Source organism: Leptodactylus fuscus, chromosome 1 (genome assembly GCF_031893055.1).
Source record: "Leptodactylus fuscus isolate aLepFus1 chromosome 1, aLepFus1.hap2, whole genome shotgun sequence".
Classification (NCBI taxonomy): Eukaryota; Metazoa; Chordata; class Amphibia; order Anura; family Leptodactylidae; genus Leptodactylus; species Leptodactylus fuscus.
In genome coordinates, this window is record NC_134265.1 from 296,449,702 (window position 1) to 296,476,921 (window position 27,220).

A 27,220-nucleotide genomic window follows, 5' to 3' on the forward strand; every position below is an offset into this window, starting at 1 on the left:
ATATTTACAAGAGTAATATAGATAGATAGATAGATAGATAGATAGATAGATAGATAGATAGATAGACACACACAGATAGATTGTAACCTTGATTAAAATATAGGCTACTTTTTATCCCGGTAAATGACATGGTTTCATGACAGTTATGAATTTAGGTGCATATACTATATTAGACTGCTCTTAGGAGCAGCCTTATCTCAGCCAGGTCTGTTGTCTCTCTGTGTAAACACACTTAACCCTCAGTGTGTAGACACCTTTGCATATTATCTGATCTGCTCCAGTGCTGACAAACATGGGCAAACACTTTTAATCCAAATTGTCAGTTTGCCAATTTTTAACATGCCAGGAAAAAGAGAATCTAATTTGTCGCAAACAACGACATCTACGAAGGTTCCCAGAAGTCACAGAGTTCTTTTCAAGCGCAGCTGAGGGAGTCAACGGAGTCATCGACGTCAACAAAACACCCATTATATGGTGTCCCCGTGAGTTGCTGAGATGCCGAAACAATCCCAGGCACAGTGCAAGAACTAAGTTCAGCGGCAGGCCAGCTTGAGAGCTTCCGAAACGCCAGAGCATGCGGTTCATCAACACCAACAAGACACTCATTATATGGTGTCCCAGAGAGGTCCTGAGATGCCGGAACAATCCCAGGCACAGTGCAAGAAACAAGTTCAGCGGCAGGCCAGCTTGAGAGCTGCTGAAACGCCAAAGCATGTGGATCATCAACGCCAAGAACACGCTCATTAATATGGTGTCCCAGGGAGCTGCTGAGATGCCAGAACAATCACAGGCACAGTGTGAGGAACAAGTTCAGCAGCAGGGCGGCTTAACAGCTGACGAAATGCCGGAGCAGGCAAACCATCGACGGCAGCAATTTGCTAAATATAGGCAAATCGACGCCAACAAACCGCAGACGAAGTCGCGGGCAGAGGCTAGTATATATATATATATATATATATATATATATATATATATATGTTTATATATAATATCTCAGTCCACAAACAATGATATAACATGGCTCAATTTAAATTAGAATATTCAAATAGGAGAGTGACCCCATTTCATAAGGACATTTCTCATAAAAACAATATTAGTTTAATATTAAAAGGTTCCCCAATGAAAACAAAACTACCACCCAACCCAAATAAAATATATAACATCCCCATTACAGAGATCACCAGTGATATATAAATTGAAGCCGGCAGCCAAAATATGCCCCCTAAAGCACTGTTAATTCAAAAACCTTCTATCAACAAAACCTAACAAGTGGGTGTATAGTGGTCTAAATAAATATAACAACAGTGCTAAAAACAGCCATAGCGCTATTCAATGTTTCTTCATGCGTCTGGCTAAATGTATTATGCTTGTATATGGCGTATCTAACGTATCTAGTGCCTGTTTAATGGCTACTGCTAAAAAAATATCCAGACTATCTAACGCGTTCCAATGGCCCCTATTTTCTGTATAAGGCCATCTCATCAGAGGTAGATTATGGTAGACAGGACCTAGCTAGCCCTTTTTCATTTTTCAATTTCTCGAGCTAGCCCTGATTAGGAGTAGGCGAAGATTTAAATTCTCATACTACCCTCCCGCTCCCCGCCGGCATTATTATGCAGCCGTGCGCGAGAGCCGAGGGTTCGGTCTATTTAAAGCCACAGGCCCGCCTCTCCCGTCAGTACTGGCCAATCACCGCTCATTTAGTGATACCAGCCCCCCACTGATGTATCGTGCACCTATGCGCATGCGTAGACCTCTCAACCAATAGCGAGCCTCAATTACCGACACTCCCTCCTCAGTTGCCTCAATGTAGCATGATTGTAAAAATAAACCATAAACCCCTCAACCAAAACCATATAATAGGGGTGCAGGGTCTACAATGTAACAGGTACATATATAATAGATATATAGAGTCCCCTGAAGAAGCCATATTGGCGAAACGCGCGTTAAAAGGGGTACGTACATTTGTGGTAAGGTCTCTTTATGATTTACTAAAGGTGCTTTTTTCCTGTGAGTCTACTTTGGTGATGTTTGGAACTTGACCAGGTTTTCTTGTGCTTCACTATTAGACGTTGCCTTGTTCATTACCATGCACACACTTGGTCACTTTCCTTTACTCCTATCTGTTTCAGAAAGGCTGATGTTCTATATATCCATTATATATTTACCTATTACATTTTAGACCCTGCACCCCTATTATACGGTTTTGGTTGAGGGGTTCATGGTTTATTTTTACAATCATGCTACATTGAGACATTGTCTCTTGAATAATTTAGAGCAGCATTGTATGTTTATTTATGCCCCACACCAATATGATCCATGTACCTTCCACATTGTTTTTCTGGTAGTTTTGGTTCCCTTGTCTTATATGTAATTTATTTGTATTCATTTTGTTACTTTGTTTCCTTATTTTTATTAATTACTTCTAATTAACTTCATTCATTTATGAATTTGTCTTTTTGACAATATTTTTTGCACTTATCACTACTGCAGAATCAGTTGTAAATCACTGGTGTTGACTTTAATTAACATGACTAATACAAACGAAAGAGGCTAATGCCAACCACATGTGTGGCAATAACAGCAAAAAACAAAAAATTCCACACAAGAAAATAATAATAAACAGTATAAGTTTATTAATAACCTATTAAACACATGTAAGGTTACAAAACCACAAAAATACATAAATAACATATATAGGGGGACTAGGAAGTCTAGATACCAGGATGCCAAACAGTATAGGTAGAATAAATAGATAAAACTGGCCAAAAGTATCCAAAGAAGGTATATGTATATACAAAAGTCAAACACCAAGGGAAGTATTAATTGACCATCAAAGAGCCAAATAGATTGACAAATATGAAATGAAAAAACTAAAAAATATACACACAATGCAGAATGCATGAATATGCCAGGAAAATCACAAAGGAAAATAAGTTACATCATGATATTAATGATAGAGATCTACCCATACTACCACAACAACGTGAGACAAGAGATGCTGCAGAACATGGTAACTTGTTTAGGCCATGCAGCATACTTGCATAATGCCAACATATTCTACAGTGCTTTACAAACATTGTCAGTACTGTCACTTTTCCCTATCAGTATGTCTTTGGAGTGTGAGAGGAAACTCACACAAATTCAGGGAAAACATACAAACTCCTTGCAGGTGTTGTCCTTAGTTGGATTCAAGCATAAGACACCAGTGCTGCAAGGCAACAGTGATAACCGCTGAGCCAACAAATAGCTACAATTTGCTACTACCCTGTTTCCCCGAAAATAAGACACACACCCCCCCCTTCACCTTCTGGATCACATACAATCGGCAGTCATGCCGGCACTCCGCTAATTGTTCCCCACTTTGTTTGCCGATTGTTCCCCACTCCAGACGCTGCATAAAACATCCCCCGAAAATAAGAAAGGTCATATATTTCATTAGCTAATTAATTATAAGAACATGTCTTATTTTCGGGGAAACAGGGTAGACATTGTCCTGTTGAGGAACAGCTCTTGAGTCATTTGGAGAAATGGTTCCCTTACAAAATTAATGTAAAGCTGACTACCGTAGGTTTTGACGTTTCACACCATAATCCCGGGAATAGTTCTGGCGTGACATTTCCTTATGAAGGCTTTTTCAAGTGGTTGTCCATTTGGCCTCCAGACCAATCACAGCTATTGTTGCATCTGCGACAAAAGCAGGATTCATTGCTGAAGAGGAAACATTGAAGCCTCCATTGCCATCTTGCTGTACATCATGATAGCCTTTGAGAATGGTGACATGAGGTCAGTGGAACACCTGTAATTGGACATTTAGCTCATAGCCAATGTTGTGCAAATGTTCTCATTATACTTTTATTTTTTGTGTATGCGTTTTATTCAAACTAAATAAATTAAAATATCATTGTTTACCTTCATAATACTCAGAGATAAAAACCCATCTTTCCATCAGCCCTGCCCATTCAACACTAAGGACTCAAATAAAATACAAAGCTTTAAAATAGATAATTTTCATGGATAATAGAAATGTACTTGAGTAGGAGTTTGTACAGTTTTTGGAAGATTTTCTTGCATTCAGCTTCCAGTCCTATTTACACAAACACAATGGCCCTGGTTACTGAAGTCACGCTATATATATTCTCTTTATTACTTTGATGCTGCATGTTCTCTGAAATAATATGGTTATTTAAGAACAATCATTCAAAAAGAAAGAAGTTTTTTCAATAGAATTAAATGTGTATCTTGTGCATGTAATTGTGAATGTTGCCAGTGGAATGTCAATGTTGGGTTCTGCGCGTATCACATAATCACATGCCAGCTTTTATTGGTTTAGTTAAAAAGTAATTTTTTTTAGAATATTTAATATTCACAAAAAAATGTATCCTATGTATACTAAGTCCTAGTGGTATACTCAAATAATATAAGGTTGGTGACACATAGTGTGTGATGGCAGGGGGTCAACTGTTGCTGCCAGTTTTACTAGTGGATTTTACCCAATTGTGAGAGAACTGCAGCAAATTTACCTATTTTAGGTTGTTTTTCCGTGAATAATTTCAGAGGAATATAACAATAGCTATCTATAATGTTGGTATCTTCTTATGTTGTACAGGGGCCTTTCAGTCCCATAAGGCTCCAAGCTCATGTCTAAGTATGCATTTAACATTTATAAGGTGAGAAAGGTTCAAAAAGTGTCTGTAAGTTCCAGTTATTTATAGGAAGTGGGGTCTTCTTGATAATACAGCATACCCATATTTAAAGTGATTCAATCATTAAAATGACATTTTTTCTCAATAACACATAGGAATAGCCTTAAGAAAGGCTTCTTCTACCTTTAGATGTCTTCTCCGCACTGCCGTTCGATAGAAATTCTGGTTGTCTTCTGTATGCAAATGAGTTCTCTCGCAGCACTGTGGGCAGTCTCCAGCACTCAAACAGCACTGAGGGCATCCCCAATGCCAGGCGAAGATAGAGGCGGCAGTGAGATTTCTCTTTCAGCATTGGGAATGCCTTCAGGGCTGTTTAAGAGCTGGGCACCACCCCCAGTGCTGCGAGAGAACTCATTTGCATACAGAAGAAAAACGGAATTTTTATTGAATGGCGGCACGGAGAAAACATCTAAAGATAGGAGAAAAATAGCCTTTCTTAAGGCTATTCCTACGTGTTATCGAGAAAAAAAGTCATTTTAATGATTGAATCCCTTTAATCAAATTCAATTTTGATTGGCTAGGTAAAGTCTACATTTCATGCATTTACCTAATCCTCAATGGTTAATAAACCACAACATTTTAAAAAACACTTACAAATGTCTGTTCATTAACTCCTTAGTGACTGATAATATGCCTTTTTACAGTGGTCACTAAAGAGAATTATTCCAATACATAAACCTTTTTATGGCATATTTATCAAAAACCTTGCACATAAGTTTTGTGTTGGGTGGAGCTGGTGCCTGGCTGTATACTCAGTCAAGTACCTGCTCTTAATACCCAGGATCATAAAAACTCTCATTCTGATCGTTTAACCATTTAGATGCCTTGGTCAATAGTGACTGCAGCATTTCGAGGGTTTAGAGGGGCTCCCTCTGTCAGATATAGGAACAAATGTGATTGCAGGGTGCTAATGCTACTATATAGCAGCCGGGGTCCCAATGAAATTCCCCTACAAGGAAGGAGGATTAGCTCAAATGGTAGAGCAGTCGCTTGCTTACGTGGGCTTCATTTGGGGCAACATGGTAGCTCAGTGGTTAGCACTGCAGCCTTGCAGCGCTGGAGTTCTGGGTTTGAATCCCGCTGGGAAAAACATCTGCAAGAAGTTTGTATGTTCTCCCCATGTTTGTGTGGATTTCCTCCCATTCTACAAAGACATACTGATAGGAGGGGAAAAAAAGTACATTGTGATCATCCCTATATGGGGCTCACAATCTACATTTAAAAAAAATAATTCCCCTACAAGGTTTACCTTCAATGCATCACAGTATAATTTATTGCACTTCTAGTTCCCTAGGGGACTAAAAAAATAGTGTAAAACATGAAACAGTTATGGTCTCAGAATCTAGTGATGCAAAAAAAAAAAAAAAATACATTAATTTGCTCATCACAAGTAAAAAATATAAAAAAAAAATATATTGTTTAAACCTTAGGTTACTTACCACAACCCTTCTAAGTAAAAAAAATATAAATATATTGATAAAACATTTTAACTTAAATGGCTTTAAAGAAAACAAATGTAAGAAACATTGTCTATTTCATATCAGAGAAAAATGCTTATTTCTTTTATCAGGCTTTTTCTCTTCCCTTTACTTTCTTTTGTTCTTTCTGCTTAAATCTCTGCTGAAGTGTAGGCAACATGACAGGAACTAATCTGTATACACAAGCTCTGGGAGTTTTACAGAGAAAGTCTAGGATTTTACCCCATCATCTATCCACAAAAATGTATAACTAATCTGTTTGCTGGGAAGTCCATAATTAGAATCCCCACCGATTATGAGAATTTTGTTTTTTCTATTTTGCACCATCTGAAAAGTGATCAAGAAGTTTTCTTCAAAATGGCACCTATCAAGTCTTCCTGAAAAAAAGCCCCCATACAGTACTGTTAAAAAGTTATTGTCTTGGAAAGCCGTGATGCTAAATGTTCTTTATAAGAAAGGGTTTATTGTAAAAAAAAAAAAAAAAAGTAGTAATCCTTAAATAAGTAAATAAATTCCATTCTAGAAAATCTTATTTAAAATGTAATCAATGAGATAAATGTAACTGAAAATTGGGCCGTTAAACAATACAACTTGTCCTGCAAAAAACAAGCCAGTTACATTGACGGAAAATAAAAAAAAAAAGTCATGATTCTTGAAATGGCTGGGTCATTATGGGGCAAAACATTCTGTTCATCAAGGCCATTAAACAATTCAACTTGTCCTGCAAAAAACAAGTCAGTTACATTGACGGAAAATAAAAAAAAGTCATGATTTTTTAAATGGATTGGTCATTATGGGGCAAAACATTCTGTTCATCAAGGCCATTAAACAATACAACTTGTCCTACAAAAAACAAGTCAGTTACATTGACGGAAAATAAAAAAATTATGGTTTCTGAATTGGCTTGGTCATTATGGGGCAAAAGATGCTGTTCATCAAGGGGTTAAGGTCTTCTGAAGCCGAGTTACTAAGACATTAAAAATGATCTTAGGGTGCATTTGTGTTTGTCTATTGGGTCGACATGATGTATAATAATGGAACTTTTTAGCTAAAACACCACTTTCATAGTCAGATTTATGATGCCTTAGAATTTTCTTGTTCATCCATGCATATTTTGGTAATAAACTAGACCGTGCAAGTCATAATCTAAGAGATGTGAAGAATCACAGATTAGTATAGCATGTCACAATGCTTCTGCAGAAATCACAGCTTTTTTTGCTTTGAAAATAAGCAGGTGGCTTTTTTTTCTATTTGTTGATACCTTGACAATATAGGAAATGGTATTTATGTTTTTTTTTATTGGGTTATAAAAATATAATAACCAGTATATGAAAAATTTGATATATGATACATTTATCTTTAACATAGACATTTGGTGTTATTTTTTTATGAGTTTGTGCACATTGTAAAAAAAAACAGGCTTGTATAAAATAAGGCATATAGCAGGTGCCTCTGTCCCTGGGTGTGCATATTTTAAAAAGTAATTCATGAAAACATGACATATTGTATGCCCATTTTTAAATTATGCACCGTCGATGTATGTTGTGAATATAAATTCCTTCTACATACAAGAAGCATAATAAATACCTGACTACTGACCATTTTGTTCATTTTTTTATTAGTTAATATTCAAAACTAGTTCCGCTGTAGCATAGAATAGACAGAGCTTGTGTTTTATTTATAAGTTTCGGAGATATTTTCACTACTGATGTGATAAACCTTCTTTTTGTGCTAATTGAATTCATTTGCATGTGTTGTGTTGCATAGTTATGAGTGAGGTTACTTCTGTATTTCACAAGAACAGATAGCTATTGGAATCTAATGTACATCAGAATACATTATTTATGATGATGAAATGAAAACATAGGAAAATGTTTTTTATGGAAACTGAAAGTTGAAAGCATAAAGGGGGAAATTTAATAATATTGGAGCATCATGTGAGTGCTTTCCAGTATTTCTTCTTGTCGCAACAGGGAGTTCAGTCTGTTGTTGTATTTGGCATAGAGCAGAGCACCAGTTTATATTCAAGGTTAGGGTGGGTTCACACCTGTGCCCGGTCTCCACTTTGCAGGTTTCCGTCTTCTGCCCGAGAAACTGGACAGGAGACGGAAACCTGCAGTCAGTTTTCAAACCCATTCATATGATTTTTTTTAAATTTTTTTTTTAATAATAATTAGTTGCCCTTAGTCTAACTTTATAGCCTGACTTTTGTATGCATGTTAGTGGCACAGGGGCCTCATAAATATGGCATTTATCCAGGGGTCATATATTCCACTTTGAAGTATGTAAGAATATATTAACCCCTTCCCGACATCTGCCGTAATAGTACGACGCATGTCGGGTGTGTAACTATGGCGACCGCCCAGGAGCCGGGCGGCCGCCATAGCTGCCGGGTGTCTACTGCTTTAAGCAGTAGACAACCGGCTCTAATGCCTCTGATCGTTCCCTGGAACGATCAGAGGCATTAACCCCTCCGCCGCCATTTTACCTCCGCCGCCATTTTGCCGGTGATCGCCGACTCCTGGAGCATGCTCCAGGGCCGACGTCACGTTGGCATGACAGCCGGGAGACTTTACAAAGCGTCAAGGCTTGTCTGCAAGCTCTTTCTTTTGCAGGCTGGTCTACAAATCTATAAAAATATTTTTCCTTTTCGGTAAACACCGTAGTGGGAAAAATAGTCAAAAGTGCCAAACCGCCGTTTTTTCACTGTTTTGATTCTGATAAATTTTTTTATAAAAAGTGATCAAAGCAATAGCATTTCACGAAAATGGTAGAACTAAAAAGTACATCCAGCCCCACAAAAAAAGACGCCCTATGCATCCCTGTACACTAACGTATAAAAAAGTTACCGCTGTCGGAATATGGCAACTTTTAGAAAAAAAATTTTTTAACACAGTTTTGGATTTTTTTAAGGGGTCAAAATGTAAATAAAACCATATAAATTTGGTATCCCTGGAATCGTACCGAAACACAGAATACAGGAAACATGTCATTTTGGTTGCACAGTGAACGCCGTAAAACCAAAGCCCGTAAGAAAATCGCAGAAATGCATTCTTTTTTCAAATCCACTCCATTCTGAATTTTTTTCCTGCTTCCCAGTACATTATATAGAATAATTAATGGAGGCATCATGAACAATTTTTCCCACAAAAATTAAGGGGAGTCAAAAACGAAAAACGAAAATAAAAAAATGCCATCGGCGGGAAAGGGTTAAATACATTGACAACACATTTTTAACTTTGAATGAATTTTATTTAGATTATGCGTTTCTCGATATACAAGACGTTTACCTACTAGTTGTAATACACGAGATCTGACGAAGGGGTTGCTTTTGGTAAACGTCTTGTATACCATGAAACCTGTTCCATCCTTGGGCTCTGATCTGTATTTCCTAAAGATTGCACCCCCTGGTTTTGTTTTGTGGAATCTTTTGGATTACTTGATTTGTTCTGCATCTCATGGCCTGTCACTCCAGATGGCCATTCTCCAGGCGGTGGCAACCCCGCTTTTGGCCTAAGGCCTGCTAACTTCTAGCAGGCTCCAGAAAATGAAGCAGTGGATATCCCAGCATCTGGAAGAAAGATTGGTGATCCACCAAGATTTATAATTGTGGTTCCATTACAAGGAAGAGCATGCTCTCTGCATTGTTGTTTCCCCAAATTTACATTTTTTATTTAAATATCTTAAAAGTAAGAAATGGTAAAAATTCATGTCAGAAAACAATGCCTTTTTCTCTTATCAGGTTTTTTTCCTTCAAAGAGTTAGGGAACATAATTTCCTATTTTCTGTATAGCTGTCTATGGGAGACATCCATACTTGCCAACTCTCCCAGAATGTCCAGGAGCCTCATAAAATAACCTCCTAGACTCTCTAAATAGCTGACAAATCTCCAGAACCCAGGAAGCTCCCTGTACTCCCTATGTGACATGGGAATTTACATGCCAGTCAAGCAATAAATGGAGCATAGCCTTCACCAACATGGGCGTAATTTCACTAAAAGGGTGTGTGGTTTCTCTGACAGGTTTTTTCTCCCAAATGACTGCCAGCAAGTATAGGAGACGTGAGTGTAACTAATCTGTATAAAAGCTCTGAGAATATTACAGTGAAAGTTCAAGATCAACCCATCATCTATCCTCAGGATAGGTGTAAATGTCTGACTAATGGGGTTAAACCACTAAAATTCCCACTGATTATAAGAAATTTGCTAAATTATTTCTTCCAGTCCCACAAACTTTGAATGGAATGACAGTGTGCTTGCTGAACTGCTCCTCCTATGAAACAGGATACAGAGATCCCCTGTTCTTGTGTTTGCACAAAACCGACCAAGGCCACACTCACGGCTAGAGTTGCGGACAGTAAGGAATTGTGCTCGACCACGGATAATACAAAGAACACGGCTTTATGAGTAAACACACAATGAATTTCGTGGGGTCTTCCCCCTTTATCAAGTGTATAAATAACACAGGAGACAGTGCGCTCTAGCCGTGAGTGTGGCCTTGGTCCGTTTTGTGCATCTATTTACACCTTAGGGTGTTAAGAGTTTTGCAGCTGTAACCCACCCAGAGAGAAACCCTCTGAGTCAATCGGTTCCAACGCTTTCAACAGAGTTGTGGCTGGATTTCACAACTCAATAAGGTGAGAACCTCTCTTGTTTATTTTTTACTATTCTGTACAAATGGTATCACGTGATGGGCCACGCAGTGCTGTTTTCTGTTCTCTTTGAGGTGTTCTTGTGCTTGGTGGGGGTGATTCAAATAAGACTCCCAACAACCCTACAAATGTCCATCCTTAAGAGCCGTTAAATCTTATTTTATTATTCATTTTGTTGGAACTTTCTTATAGTAATCTACTTAAACATCATGTTATAAACATTACATTATAGGTTTATTTCTGAACTGATATTTGAGAACTCCCAAGGATTTGTCAGCTTATTCGTTGGATCTCTAATTTCCTTCTGTTTTTAGAATTATCATACAATCTTGTTCCCATGCTCGCTTTTAACAAATACTAATTGAATTTCTTCTTCTCTGCTGTTGGTTCATTGGGCTGTCGATCTGCTTTATACTTGTTTATCGATTTTGTGGCTGCTCGTCTAGATCTGCCTCTGAGATTCACTGTCAAGAGTTTTCATTGATGATCAGTCCATATGGAGTTTGCTCATGTATGTAATGGGACTGAAGATGTACAACTTTTATTTGTTCCAGTTCACTTATACCTGTAGTTATTGTATTTTTTATTAATCTTAGCAACTTATAAATAAATCTAGAGTAACATTGGGAACCAGATACTTCTATATATAGTATACTGGAAAACATGCCAGCCAATAAAATACAGGCATTACTAAATAATAGAATGATGACTATGCTAAGTACGGTGATAATGGTGCACAGTTAATGCACTGAATATGGATTCACTATTCTGTCCTGTCTGATATAGTTGCTACTTCATACTTGCTTGTATAACTCACATTGAAGTAAATAGAGAGCTGCTCATATATACTCAACCATTTTCCATCAGGATCACGTATCAGGCTAGATCTGATCTACTGACTACCCTCCAGTCCATGTTGTGAGACACATTCAGAGGGTTAAATAAGTATTGATTGCATCATCAAATTTCTAAGTAAATATTTTCTAAAGGTGCTACTGACATGAGTGTCTCACCAAATGTCGGTAACAATCTATCCAATCTACACAGGCAAAGAAATGACACCATAGACGTCTGTAAATTAATTTATGTGTAATAATGAGAAATGACACAGGGAAAAAGTATTGAACACACTTCCTGAAATATATTTAATACTTTATACAAAAGCCTTGGTAATGATGACAGCTTCAAGACACCTCCTCTATGGAGAAGCTAGTGGCATGCATTGCGTGGGTTTGATTTTGGCTCATTCTTCCACACAAACACTACAAATCCTGAAGGTACGGTAGGCTCCTTCTATGACCTCTGAGCTTTAGTTCCTTTCATAGATTTTCTATTGGGTTCAGGTGAGGGGATTGGCTGGACCCGTCAAACAGCTTTATTTTCTTTCTCTGAAACCAATTGAGAGTTTTCTTAGTTGTATGTTTGGGATCGTTGTCTTGCTGAAATGTCCTCCTTCATTTCATCTTCATTATCCCAATAGTTGTCAGTAGGTTTTTATTGAGAATGTCTTGGTCCATTTGTCCATTCATCCTTCCTTCAGCTATATGAAGTTTGCCTGTGAATTATGCTGAAAAAAGCCCCACACCATGATGTTCTCAACTCAAACTTCACTGTTGGTATGGTGTTTTTGGGGTGATATACACTTTTGGTCTCCAAACATGGAGTGTATTATGGTATTCAGAGTTTAATTTTGGTTTCATCTGGCCAGACTATATTCTCCCAGTATTTCACATGCTTGTCTTGTCGAGCAAACTTTAAAGTCTCTTTAACATGTTTTTTATACATTAATGGAGTTTTGCATGGTAAGAGTGCATACGGGCCATGGAGGTAGAGTGAGTTACTTATTGTTTCCTTTGAAACAAGTGTACCTGTTGATTCCATGTCTTTCTGTAACTCTCCACAGGTAGTCCTTGGATCTTGGACAATTCTTCTGATAATTCTTTTCACTTTTTTTTCTGAAATCTTATGAGGAGCACCTGGTCATTGCCAGTTTATGGTTAAATGATGTTCTTTCCACTTCTCCTTATGACCCCCAAACTACTAACCGGAACCTTCAGTAGTTTAGAAGTTCTTCTGTAACCGATGCCATCAGTATGTATTGCAACAACAATGTTTCAAAGGTTTTGAGTCAGCTCACTTCTTTTACCCATCATGAGATGTTCCTTGTGTGGCACCTTCTTATAGGTCTTCTTATAGGCCATTGTGTGAACCAGCTGATATTATTTGACACTTATTCGCAGGATTGCTTTCTAACTCCTGATGGATTTCAGCCAGTGTCAGGACTTTCCTCTTTCTTCACTTTTTTCCTTTGTCATTTCTCATTATTACACATAATTTATGGACATCTATGGATTGATTTCTTAGCCTGCATAGATTGGATGGTTGGTTACCAACAATTGCACCTTTAGGCCAGGTTTACACGATGTCTTTTGGCACGTAATGTGGCACGTAGACGCCGCGGGAGCTTTTGCAGGCCGTATACGCTCCCATTGTTTTCAATGGCAGCCGGTACCGTATACACGGCGCTATTTTGCGGCCGCCGCAAAATCACGGCCGCAAAATAGCGCCGCGTATACGATACCGACTCCCATTGAAAACAATGGGAGCGTATACGGCCCGCAAAAGCTCCCGCGGCATCTACGTGCCACATTACGTTCTAAAAGACATTGTGTGAACCCGGCCTTACAAATATATTTACTTAGAAACTAGGTAGAGTGTTCAATACTTATTTCAGCCACTGTATAGCTGTGCAACTTTTTAAGACGTGGTTGCAAATGCAACAGTTTTTACACTATTTGTTTCTAAAATGATTGTATCAGTCTTATGTAAGTTATTTGTTATATCCATACACACTTGATTTACTTCTCTTTTGCAGTTTGTCAGAATACACAGTGTGATTTCTTATCTTCTTTTTATGTTGCTATGTAGAGCTGTCGCATTTGCCTTTTACATTCTTATTAACATACTGTTCATGGTATACTTGTCACCTTTCAATCTATTTCCAATTGTTTTTCCACTAGAATGGAGGTATTTTCCTTTGCACAATATGTTTATCATTTTGTTATTGCTGTCAGTCAATGCACAATGCCAGTACAAACACTTTATGAATATATAACGGGATATTGATCAAAATAAGAAAATATGTATTATTTTAAAAAAAAAAAACCTTTTCAACACACTTTTCTTAATGTTAGTCTTTGGAGGTAATTAATATATTACACTGTCTACAATATTAGTTTCCACTATTCTACAATATGTTGTAGATGTTTAATCTTTTCTCTATTAAATTTGTTTAACCCCTTACTCTTACCATATTTACAGATGTAGGCCATCAACTAGCTTAGTTAGCCCTCTTTAACTTGACTTTGGAATGAGTTAGCCCACTTTAAGTTGAATTTTGACTGAATAGACTTTAACTGGACTTTTTTTCAATTGCTTTCAATGTATTCAAATTAAAAAGGCAACATCTGTAAGGTCTTATTTGTATAACCATGTTCATTTTTCAGCCATGAAAACAAATTGGTCAATTTTATTGGCCATTTTGCCTCCATTTATCTGATTTTAATGGTTGAGTTTTACTCATTTTGCATCTGTTTTTAATGGACTAGTAAAAAATGGATGAATTTTATTGTTTCTCTTTCTTTTTTTAAAATCCAACCCACTGATCCATTTTTAAGGGATATAACAACTAGAGATGAGCGAACAGTGTTCTATCGAACTCATGTTCGATCGGATATTAGGCTGTTCGGCATGTTCGAATCGAAACGAACACCGCGTGGTAAAGTGCGCCATTACTCGATTCCCCTCCCACCTTCCCTGGCGCCTTTTTTGTTCCAATAACAGCGCAAAGTAGGTGGGACAGGAACTACGACACCGGTGACGTTGAAAAAAGTAGGAAAAACCCATTGGCTGCCGAAAACATGTGACCTCTAATTTAAAAGAACAGCGACGCCCAGCTTCGCGTCATTCTGAGCTTGCAATTCACCGGGGACGGAGGTTTCCGTCCAGTTAGCTAGGGCTTAGATTCTGGGTAGGCAGGGACAGGCTAGGATAGGAAGGAAAAGACAACCAACAGCTCTTGTAAGAGCTAAATTCCAGGGAGAAGCTTGTCAGTGTAACGTGGCACTGACAGGCTCAATCGCCGCAACCCAGCTTTCCCAGGATCCTGAATGGAATACACTGACAGTGTATTCCCGTATACCCTATATATACACCCCAAATCCCCGTTCCAACGGTGTGCCCCCCCATCTTCACCCCAGAAATACCCTGCAAGTCCCCTAGCAATAGAATTGGGGCTATATACACCCACTATTTTTGCTACTGCCATATAGTGCCATTGTCTGACTGGGAATTCAAAGAATATATTGGGGTTATAAATACCCTCATTTCTTGCTACTGGTATATAGTGCCATTGTCTGACTGGGAATTCAAAGAATATATTGGGGTTACAAATACCCTCATTTCTTGCTACTGGTATATAGTGCCAGTTTCTGACTGGTAATTCAAAGAATATATTGGGGTTATAAATACCCTCATTTCTTGCTACTGGTATATAGTGCCATTGTCTGACTGGGAATTCAAAGAATATATTGGGGTTATAAATACCCTCATTTCTTGCTACTGGTATATAGTGCCATTGTCTGACTGGGAATTCAAAGAATATATTGGGGTTACAAATACCCTCATTTCTTGCTACTGGTATATAGTGCCAGTTTCTGACTGGTAATTCAAAGAATATATTGGGGTTATAAATACCCTCATTTCTTGCTACTGGTATATAGTGCCATTGTCTGACTGGGAATTCAAAGAATATATTGGGGTTATAAATACCCTCATTTCTTGCTACTGGTATATAGTGCCATTGTCTGACTGGGAATTCAAAGAATATATTGGGGTTACAAATACCCTCATTTCTTGCTACTGGTATATAGTGCCATTGTCTGACTGGGAATTCAAAGAATATATTGGGGTTACAAATACCCTCATTTCTTGCTACTGCCATATAGTGCCAGTTTCTGACTGGTAATTCAAAGAATATATTGGGGTTACGTGCACCCACAATGTTTGCTACTGGTATATAGTGCCATTGTCTGACTGGGAATTCAAAGAATATATTGGGGTTACAAATACCCTCATTTCTTGCTACTGGTATATAGTGCCATTGTCTGACTGGGAATTCAAAGAATATACTGGGGTTATAAATACCCTCATTTCTTGCTACTGGTATATAGTGCCATTGTCTGACTGGGAATTCAAAGAATATATTGGGGTTATAAATACCCTCATTTCTTGCTACTGGTATATAGTGCCATTGTCTGACTGAGAATTCAAAGAATATATTGGGGTTATAAATACCCTCATTTCTTGCTACTGGTATATAGTGCCATTGTCTGACTGGGAATTCAAAGAATATATTGGGGTTACAAATACCCTCATTTCTTGCTACTGGTATATAGTGCCATTGTCTGACTGGGAATTCAAAGAATATATTGGGGTTACAAATACCCTCATTTCTTGCTACTGCCATATAGTGCCATTGTCTGACTAGGAATTCAAAGAATATATTGGGGTTACAAATACCCTCATTTCTTGCTACTGGTATATAGTGCCATTGTCTGACTGGGAATTCCAGGAATATATTGGGTTTACAAATACCCTCATTTCTTGCTACTGGTATATAGTGCCATTGTCTGACTGGGAATTCAAAGAATAAATTGGGGTTACAAATACCCTCATTTCTTGCTACTGGTATATAGTGCCATTGTCTGACTGGGAATTCAAAGAATATATTGGGGTTACAAATACCCTCATTTCTTGCTACTGCCATATAGTGCCATTGTCTGACTGGGAATTCAAAGAATATATTGGGGTTATAAATACCCTCATTTCTTGCTACTGGTATATAGTGCCATTGTCTGACTGGGAATTCAAAGAATATATTGGGGTTACAAATACCCTCATTTCTTGCTACTGGTATATAGTGCCAGTTTCTGACTGGGAATTCAAAGAATATATTGGGGTTATAAATACCCTCATTTCTTGCTACTGGTATATAGTGCCATTGTCTGACTGGGAATTCAAAGAATATATTGGGGTTACAAATACCCTCATTTCTTGCTACTGCCATATAGTGCCAGTTTCTGACTGGTAATTCAAAGAATATATTGGGGTTACGTGCACCCACAATTTTTGCTACTGGTATATAGTGCCAGTTTCTAACTGGGAATTCAAAATGCGCAAGGCTCCCAGAAAGGGACGTGGACGAGGCCGTGGGCGAGGTCGGGGGAATGGTTCTGGGGAGCAAGGTAGCAGTGAAGCCACAGGGCGTCCCGTGCCTACTCCTGTGGGGCAGCAAGCATTGCGCCACTCCACAGTGCCAGGGTTGCTTGCCACATTAACTAAACTACAGGGTACAAACCTTAGTAGGCCCGAGAACCAGGAACAGGTCTTGCAATGGCTGTCAGAGAACGCTTACAGCACATTGTCCAGCAGCCAGTCAGACTCTGCCTCCTCTCCTCCTATTACCCAACAGTCTTGTCCTCCTTCCTCCCAAAATTCCCAAGCTTCACAGAACAATAACCCCAACTGTCCCTGCTCCCCAGAGCTGTTCTCCGCTCCTTTAATTGTCCCTCAACCTGCCCCTCCACGTCACGATTCCACAAACCTAACAGAGGAGCATCTGTGTCCAGATGCTCAAACACTAGAGTCTCCTCCATCTCCGTTCGATTTGGTGGTGGATGACCAGCAACCCACTCTCATCGACGATGATGTGACGCAGTTGCCATCAGGGCATCCAGTTGACCGGCGCATTGTGCGGGAGGAGGAGATGAGACAGGAGTTGGAAGAGGAAGTGGTGGATGATGAGGACACTGACCCGACCTGGACAGGGGGGATGTCAAGCGGGGAAAGTAGTGTGGATGTTGAGGCAGGTGCAGCACCAAAAAGGGTAGCTAGAGGCAGAGGCAGAGGTCAGCAGCTTAGGCGAAGCCAGGCCACACCCGGAATCTCCCAAGATGTTCCAGTTCGTACCCAGCCCCGAAAAACTCCCACCTCGAGGGCACGTTTCTCGAAGGTGTGGAGTTTTTTCAAGGAATGCGCCGAGGACAGATATAGTGTTGTCTGCACAATTTGCCTCTCGAAATTGATTAGGGGCTCTGAGAAGAGCAACCTGTCCACCACTTCAATGCGCCGTCATTTGGAATCCAAGCACTGGAATCAGTGGCAGGCAGCAACGGCAGGACAAAGGCCGTCTGCCGTTCACGCCACTGCCACTGCCTCTGCCACTGCCTCTGCCTCTGCCACTGCCACTGCTGACTGTGCTGGCGATGCACTCCAGAGGACGAGCCAGGACACCACTTCATCTGCCTCCGCCACTTTGTTGACTTCTCCCTCATCCTCCCCTGTTCCTGTCTTATCTCCTTCTCCTGCACCATCAAAGGCACCATCAGGCGCTTCTTTACAACAACCCACCATCTCTCAGACATTGGAGCGGCGGCAGAAATACACTGCTAACCACCCACACGCGCAAGCCTTGAACGCCAACATCGCTAAACTGCTGGCCCAGGAGATGTTGGCATTCCGGCTTGTTGAAACTCCCGCCTTCCTGGACCTGATGGCAACTGCGGCACCTCGCTATGCCGTCCCTAGCCGTCACTACTTCTCCCGGTGTGCCGTCCCCGCCTTGCACCAGCACGTGTCACTCAACATCAGGCGGGCCCTTAGTTCCACGCTTTGCACAAAGGTCCACTTGACCACCGACGCGTGGACAAGTGCATGCGGACAGGGACGCTACATTTCACTGACGGCACACTGGGTGAATGTAGTTGAGGCTGGGACTGCTTCCCAAACTGGCCCGGTGTACCTCGTCTCCCCGCCTAACATTCCTGGCAGGGACACGAGAAGAACACTCCCCTCCTCCTCCTCCGCCACCGCCTCCTCCTCCGCCACCGCCTCCTCCTCCGCTGTTAGATTGACCCCAGCTACGAGTTGGAAACGTTGCAGCACTGGCGTTGGTAGACGTCAGCAGGCTGTGCTGAAGCTGATCAGCTTGGGGGACAGACAGCACACTGCCTCCGAGGTGAGGGATGCCCTCCTCGATGAGACGGCAATATGGTTTGAGCCGCTGCACCTGGGCCCAGGCATGGTCGTTTGTGATAACGGCCGGAACCTGGTAGCAGCTCTGGAGCTTGCCGGACTCCAACATGTTCCATGCCTGGCCCACGTCTTCAACCTAGTGGTGCAACGTTTCCTAAAGAGCTACCCCAATGTTCCAGAGCTACTGGTGAAAGTGCGGCGCATGTGCGCCCACTTTCACAAGTCGACAGTAGCCGCTGCTAGCTTAAAATCTCTCCAGCAACGCCTGCATGTGCCACAACACCGGCTTTTGTGCGACGTCCCCACACGCTGGAACTCAACGTTTCAGATGTTGAATAGAGTGGTTGAGCAGCAGAGACCTTTGATGGAATACCAGCTACAAAACCCTAGGGTGCCACAAAGTCAGCTGCCTCAGTTTCACATCCATGAGTGGCCATAGATGAGAGACCTTTGTGACATCCTACGGGTCTTTGAGGAGTCCACAAGGAGGGTGAGCTCTGAGGATGCGATGGTGAGCCTTACAATCCCGCTCTTGTGTGTTCTGAGAGAATCCCTGATTGACATCAGGGATAACTCAGATCACACAGAGGAGTCAGGGATAGCATCCGATCCGTCACAGCTGGAGAGTAGGTCCACACATCTGTCCGCTTCATCGCGTTTAATGGAGGAGGAGGAGGAGGGGGAGGAGGAAGAAGAGTTGTCCGATGATGTGATGGTGATACAGGAGGCTTCCGGGCAACTTCGAATTGTCCCATTGTTGCAGCGCGGATGGGTAGTCATGGAGGATGAGGAGGAAATGGAGATTGAACTTTCCGGTGGGGCCAGAGGAGTCATGCCAACTAACACTGTGGCAGACATGGCTGAGTTCATGTTGGGGTGCTTTACAACCGACAAGCGTATTGTCAAAATCATGGAGGACAACCAGTACTGGATCTTTGCTATCCTTGACCCCCGGTATAAAAACAACATCTCGTCTTTTATTCCGGTAGAGGGGAGGGCCAATCGCATCAATGCTTGCCACAGGCAATTGGTGCAGAATATGATGGAGATGTTTCCAGCATGTGACGTTGGCGGCAGGGAGGGCAGTTCCTCCAGTAGGCGACCAAGTTCTCACCGGTCCACACAAACGAGGGGAACACTGTCTAAGGTCTGGGACACCTTGATGGCACCCCCTCGCCAAAGTGCCACCACGGAGGGTCCTAGTGTCACCAGGCGTGAGAAGTATAGGCGCATGTTGCGGGAATACCTTTCCGACCACAGCCCTGTCCTCTCCGACCCCTCTGCGCCCTACACGTATTGGGTGTCGAAGTTGGACCTGTGGCTTGAACTTGCCCTATATGCCTTGGAGGTGCTGTCCTGTCCTGCCGCCAGCGTCCTATCTGAGAGAGTGTTCAGTGCAGCCGGTGGCATCATCACTGACAAGCGCACCCGTCTGTCAGCTGAGACAGTTTTGTCAACCGGCTCACTTTGATAAAAATGAACCACCACTGGATAGAGCCTTCATTTTTGTGCCCACCTGTGTAAAGCACCCCAACATGAAACTCCATGTCTGTACTCAACCTCTCCAATTCCTCCGCATCCTCATACTCATCCACCATAAGCGTTGCACAATTCTGCTAATACTAGGCTCCCTCCACCCTGATTTCCCCCAACTCTGCTGGTTAGAGGCTCCCTCCACCCTGATTTCCACCAACTCTGCTGGTTAGAGGCTCCCTCCACCGTGCTTTCCCACAACTCTGCTGGTTAGAGGCTCCCTCCACCATGAATTGGTCCAAACTGGGCTGTTTAGAGGCTCCCTCCACCATGAATTGGTCCAAACTGGGCTGTTTAGAGGCTCCCTCCACCATGAATTGGTCCAAACTGGGGTTTTTAGAGGCTCCCTCCACCATGAATTTGCCCAAACTGGGCTGGTTAGAGGCTCCCTCCACCATGAATTGGTCCAAACTGGGCTGGTTAGAGGCTCCCTCCACCATGAATTTGCCCAAACTGGGCTGGTTAGAGGCTCCCTCCACCATGAATTGGTCCAAACTGGGCTGGTTAGAGGCTCCCTCCACCATGAATTTTCCCAAACTGGGCTGGTTAGAGGCTCCCTCCACCATGAATTTGCCCAAACTGGGCTGTTTAGAGGCTCCCTCCACCATGAATTTGCCCAAACTGGGCTGTTTAGAGGCTCCCTCCACCATGAATTGGTCCAAACTGGGGTTTTTAGAGGCTCCCTCCACCATGAATTGGTCCAAACTGGGGTTTTTAGAGGCTCCCTCCACCATGAATTTGCCCAAACTGGGCTGTTTAGAGGCTCCCTCCATCATGAATTGGTCCAAACTGGGCTGGTTAGAGGCTCCCTCCACCATGAATTGGTCCAAACTGGGTTTTTTAGAGGCTCCCTCCACCATGAATTGGTCCAAACTGGGCTGGTTAGAGGCTCCCTCCACCATGAATTGGTCCAAACTGGGCTGGTTAGAGGCTCCCTCCACCATGAATTGGTCCAAACTGGGCTGGTTAGAGGCTCCCTCCACCATGAATTGGTCCAAACTGGGCTGGTTAGAGGCTCCCTCCACCATGAATTTGCCCAAACTGGGCTGGTTAGAGGCTCTCTTCACCATGAATTTGCTCAAACTGGGCTGGTTAGAGGCTCCCTCCACCATGAATTTGCCCAAACTGGGCTGGTTAGAGGCTCCCTCCACCATGAATTTGCTCAAACTGGGCTGTTTAGAGGCTCCCTCCACCATGAATTGGTCCAAACTGGGGTTTTTAGAGGCTCCCTCCACCATGAATTGGTCCAAACTAGGGTTTTTAGAGGCTCCCTCCACCATGAATTGGTCCAAACTGGGGTTTTTAGAGGCTCCCTCCACCATGAATTTGCCCAAACTCTGCTGGTTAGAGGCTCAATCCACCCTGATTTTCAAAACAAATGTTGGTGCCAACCTCAACTTACTACAAGGGCCAAATTCACTGCTGATGACAAGCTCTCCTCACTGCAAGTGCCAAATACACATGTTTCAAGGTGTTTTCCTACTGTCAGAGAGGTGGTATTGAGTGTGTAAAGTGTGTAGTTGTTAGGCTGTGATGTTGGGGTAATAGAGGGTCTTTGGTGTGTTAGATGCCCCCAGACATGCTTCCCCTGCTGTCCCAGTGTCATTCCAGAGGTGTTGGCATCATTTCCTGGGGTGTCATAGTGGACTTGGTGACCCTCCAGACACGGATTTGGGTTTCCCCCTTAACGAGTATCTGTTCCCCATAGACTATAATGGGGTTCGAAACCCGTTCGAACACACGAACATTGAGCGGCTGTTCGAATCGAATTTCGAACCTCGAACATTTTAGTGTTCGCTCATCTCTAATAACAACTGTTTTACATCTACTAAATGTAATTCCATTAATTCTTATTTGGGTTGTCAAAAAAGACAAAGATAGAATATTTCCATAATTTTAACTGGCTCTTTTTGTGAATGAGATTATACTTATTCACTTTAATTGTTTTCAAAATGGTTGTTAAAAAAACATTTTTTGTTCTCCACTGTTTGCCTAATGCAATAATAGGTATAATAAAATGTATCAAGCTTTCCAAATACACTGTCAAGAGCCCGATCATATGTAAAGTACTGAAGTGCTAACAAGGATCCTAGTATTGCATATTCATATTTTATTCTCATAGCGCATACATTATTAGAGTATACATACATACATGTATGTGCTAATAAAGGCAGACAAAGGGAAATTTACCAACAAATCAATGGCAAAAATTTGTGTAAAAGTAGTACATCTTAGGTGATAAGCCTATATTTGTGCCATCTAATTTTGTACCTCACTCTCTAAATTTTTAACATAGAGTACAGGGCTGAGCAGGGAAGGCCTAGGTTGGTGTCAGTTTTTGGTGTAGTCTATGGCAGCTCGTGTCTGGTGAAAATTTAAATTTGGTGCACTGGTCCTCTGGATATAGAAGGGGAATGGATTAAAATAGATAAATGTATCTTCTATCCTCCTGTTCTCCTGCTTCTCTGTGCTTTGTGGCATAACCACTTTAATAAATTCACCCACAGTATTATATACTGGCAAGCAGACACATTGCAGGAAATTAGTAGTGAAAAACAATATTCATAAATATTAGGCTAAGGCCCTACATTGCAGAAATGCTGTTTTTTTTCTTGAAGATTTTGCATTTTTTTTTAGCCAAACCTAATAGTGGCTAAAGAAGGGATTGGATGTATCTAGGAAGCTTTTATACTTCTCCCTTCTGCTGAATCCATACTTGGCTTTGGCTAAAAAAAAAAAAAAAATGTGGCAAAATTTGCAACATTATAAAAATCTATTTTTCTGCACAGTTTGGGCCTTAGCCTTAAAGGTTTTTTCTGGTATTGTTAAAATATTCCCAATCACAGTAATTGTCATAAAGTTTAAACAACTGCAATATGCTCACCAATTTTATGTCTTGTGGCTTTCTTTGTGGCTGTTCCCATCTGGCCTACTGGGCTTAGACTATTTCTCTGTTGCATTGAAATTTTTGCACCCATATATTCCACATTACAGTAGCAGTCAGTGACATGAGTGATCTTTTGCCATTTCTGCACAGCACAAAGATCGGATGCAACAATTCCTTGGTCAGGAATATATCAATCTTACAACCAAGTAAACAGGTCCCATAGGGAACTAGGTAGCTGATAATAAAATGAAGTATTAGGTGCTTGTTTTTCTTTTATGATTATTTTTGCTGATGAATATCTTCATTGTCTTGGAAACCCCCATAATTTCATAATAGGAATTAGAAATGTTAATAAATAAAACAAATTAAGTTAAAACCCACAATAAATGTATATTTAACATATAACATATGCAATTTTTTTTGTCTCACTTAGGCAATAAAATAGTATGCTTTTATAATGAATGGTGAAAAATGTAAAAATAGATGAATTTGGATTTATTATAAAAATAATATAAATGGTATGTGTATGTACATTAGATGTATGAAGGACTGACACAATTGAATGCAATTTGGCATATTCCGTTAAGAATAAATAACATATCAATAAGGAGTTCATAGACGCATTTTGATTTTTGGTACTCAAAAAGACTCATTTAATAAAATCTTTCCAAAAGACCACCCCTTAGCCCAGACACCAGACACCCCTTAGCCTTCTATTGCAATTTTTTTTAGCTTTCCATATTAACCAACTTCTTTGAGAATTTTGGGTGGTTGGTTCCGCATGTTCTCACTATGTTTTTTTTCTTACTGAGCACAAGAAGTTTTCGTTTGACATTCATTTGTTGTATGCTTAGGTACATTTAAAAGTTGAAATAAGTAAAGTACAAGCTATGGTTGAGCATATCATTGAACATATTATTCATATTCCCAGGTAGTTCACTTTATCCACTCTCTCTCCACTGTTCCACTAGAGTCTCCCTCCCTACATCTTTTGAAAGGATCTGTCGGGCTGGCACCTCTACGAGGGGCCTCATATCCTTCATATACCAGCTACTTGCCTCTCAAGTGACTGGTTCTCCCATTCAGCACCGATATATGGCCAAATGGGAGGAGGCATTGGGTAGCCCCATCTCCCAGGGAAAGTGGAAGATTGTTTGATCTCGCGCTCAGAAATCGTCCCACTGTATAACTTTCAGGGAAACGCAATACAAACTTTTGATGCATTGGTATCACACCCCAGCTCTCCTTCATGCTCTTAACCCAATGCTGCCTCCTAGATGCTGGCGCTGCAATGCTGCAATAAGATCACTGTATCACATTTTTTGGTCTTGTCCTCTTGTCCTGGGTTTCTGGGAGGGGAGGTGAAAGCTCTGACGGATACCCTGTTCATACAGGGGTTCCCTCTAGATCCCCTCCTGTACTTATTGAACCTACCTCCTAGACACCTAGGTAGCAAGACTTCCAGATTCTCTCTCCATCTCTGCACAGCTGTGAAGACCCTTATTGCGAAACATTTGAGGCGTGTCAGCCCCCCCTCAGGTGTCAAACTTTTGGCCCATATCAAGGATGTGCAGAGCCTTGAATTTCTCACTGCTAGTTTCAATAACACACTGGACGCCTTCCACTCCGTTTTGTCTCCCTTGGACGCTCACTGTGCGCTAAGTGGCCTTTAATCTTGGACCTTTCCCCCCTCCCTTCCCTCCTTGTCTGTGTTTGTCTGTTGTTCCCCCTTATGTTGTTTTGTTAAGTTTTTTGCTCATTCTGGCATTGGGATTTGGCAGTGTCGCCTTCCCCTCCTACTATTGGCATTTTTCTTTTCTTTTGCCTTTCTCTCTGTTTGTATTGTTAAATATTTTTGAAAATTTCAATAAAAACTACAGTTGAAAAAAAAAGAACATATTATTCAATGTACGTGTCTGGCTAGGTTTAAGTCTCCGCCAAAGACTCTGCTGAAAATCAGTTAAAAGAAGTCCTGTATAGAGGACTTTTCTCTCCACTTGTTTCATATAAAAACAGCAGAAACCCAACAGACACCCAGTGGACCCCAGTATACTCTACGGTGTCCATGGGTGTCAGTAGGTAACGGTTGTATTAGCAGTCCGGTTCTCTATCGTTCTGTTCCGCTGGCAAAATGTGAACCTAGCCTCACCCAGATATTAACAAATATCTTTAATACTCTGATTACCCATACCGTTAAAACTCCCCTGCCTAGAATTGTACTGTGCCCCTCTTGAGCCACCAAATCAACTCTGTGCCAATGAGGAATACAAGCCATACAGGAACATTCTTTCACTCAATTATTTCAATGTAAGAACATTTTTTTTAATCCTTCCATACAACCTGGGCCTGCTGGGAAAACACATTTTATGACTGAATTGCCAAAGTGAAGTATTCTGGGCATACATAAAAACATTTCTTGTCAATGTGTTTATCATCATATAGTTTTGTGGGAAACAAGCAGTTACTGATGGATTCACAACCTATTTTAAATGGAAGATTATATGTGATTTATTTTGTATTGTGGTAAATATTCTTAGTTTTCAAATGTTTAACCACTTTACATTACACTTTACTGCCTGCTGATTCCACTTAGAATAAAGCCCTGGGACACAGCTGAAAAATGCACCTGTCTAAATATGTTCCTGTTCTAAGCATAATTAAACAAATAAGTTAACTTTATGAGATACAAAATGTTATTTAGCGTTACATTTGGAGAAATGAGTTTGAGCATAAGTCAAGATAGCAGTGCATTTTATGTAAAACGTACAAAGTAAAATAAATGTATTGTATAAAACTGCTTACAAAGATAAAAGAAAAGTACAATTCTTTGGAATGGTAGATATTTAAAATGAAGTAATATTAGAAGAAAGAAACTTTTGCAAATTGTTACTTTGAGTTCTACTTAAGTTTTGAGAAAGGAAATTATGCTGCGAAATTATATTTCTAGTAATACCGCATTAAGATTTAAGAGGAAAAAGAGACAAAAAATAAAATAAACCCAGGCATACATAAAGTCAAAAGTCATATCCAACAAATAAGGATCATCTTTACAAATAAAGTCATAGACAAGGATTACACTGAAATGGAAGTTCAATCAGCTATTTAAGAGGTTGCTGTTATAGTATGTGTTATATGACTTTCATGTAAGGTTTGAGTTATTGTATGGCATACTGATTACTTCATCTTTGACTTAAAAAAAAAAAAAAATCATCAAAAAGGTTGCTGTTAGGGTTGAGCGATCGTGTTTGGAAAATATAGGATTCCGATCGGCGATCGAGAAAATTTCTCGATCGTGATCGGAATTCCGAACAGGATCTTTTTAGGTGGGATCGAGATCGGTGATCTTTTCCCACAATGCTTTGCTTAGCCTTCACACTGAGTATACAGCGTATACTCAGTGTGAAGGCTCTGCCGCAGGTCCATAGGAATGAATGGAAGCAGCCGACACAGCCTTAACCCCCTGCATGCCGGCTGCCTCCATTCATTCTATTGGGAGACTAAACTAAACATCTGTAGTAGCTACTTACCTCCAGAGATGTCTGGTCCGGTGCCCGGTGTGTTCTCCTTCTGCCTCTTGCTGCTGCTCCAAGCTGGTCTTCTCGCTGCCCCGCCTCCTTAGTGTTTAAAGAGCTAGGAAAGCGGGGCTTGTGGCTTAGGAGAGTGTGGGCGGGTACGGGGCGGGGAGACGTACCCAGTACCCGCCCACACTCTCCTAACCTGCCCACACGCTCCTAACCTGGCAGGGAGGGGGCAGGGGGCAGGGAGCAGCGTGGAGCGGCAGCGAAGCAAAGAAGAAAGAAGGACCTGCCACCGGACCAGCCATCTCTGGAGGTAAGTGGACACCAGGGGGGACTAAGTAGCCAGAGGATTAA

At 41.0% G+C, this 27,220-nt stretch overlaps 1 protein-coding gene across 1 annotated transcript in view; it reads left to right on the forward strand.

Moving 5' to 3' along the window:
- The window catches only part of GALNTL6 (polypeptide N-acetylgalactosaminyltransferase like 6), a 1,127,066-nt gene that overhangs the window by 789,318 nt on the left and 310,528 nt on the right, over window positions 1-27,220 (forward strand). The gene's annotated exons all lie outside the window — the stretch shown is intronic.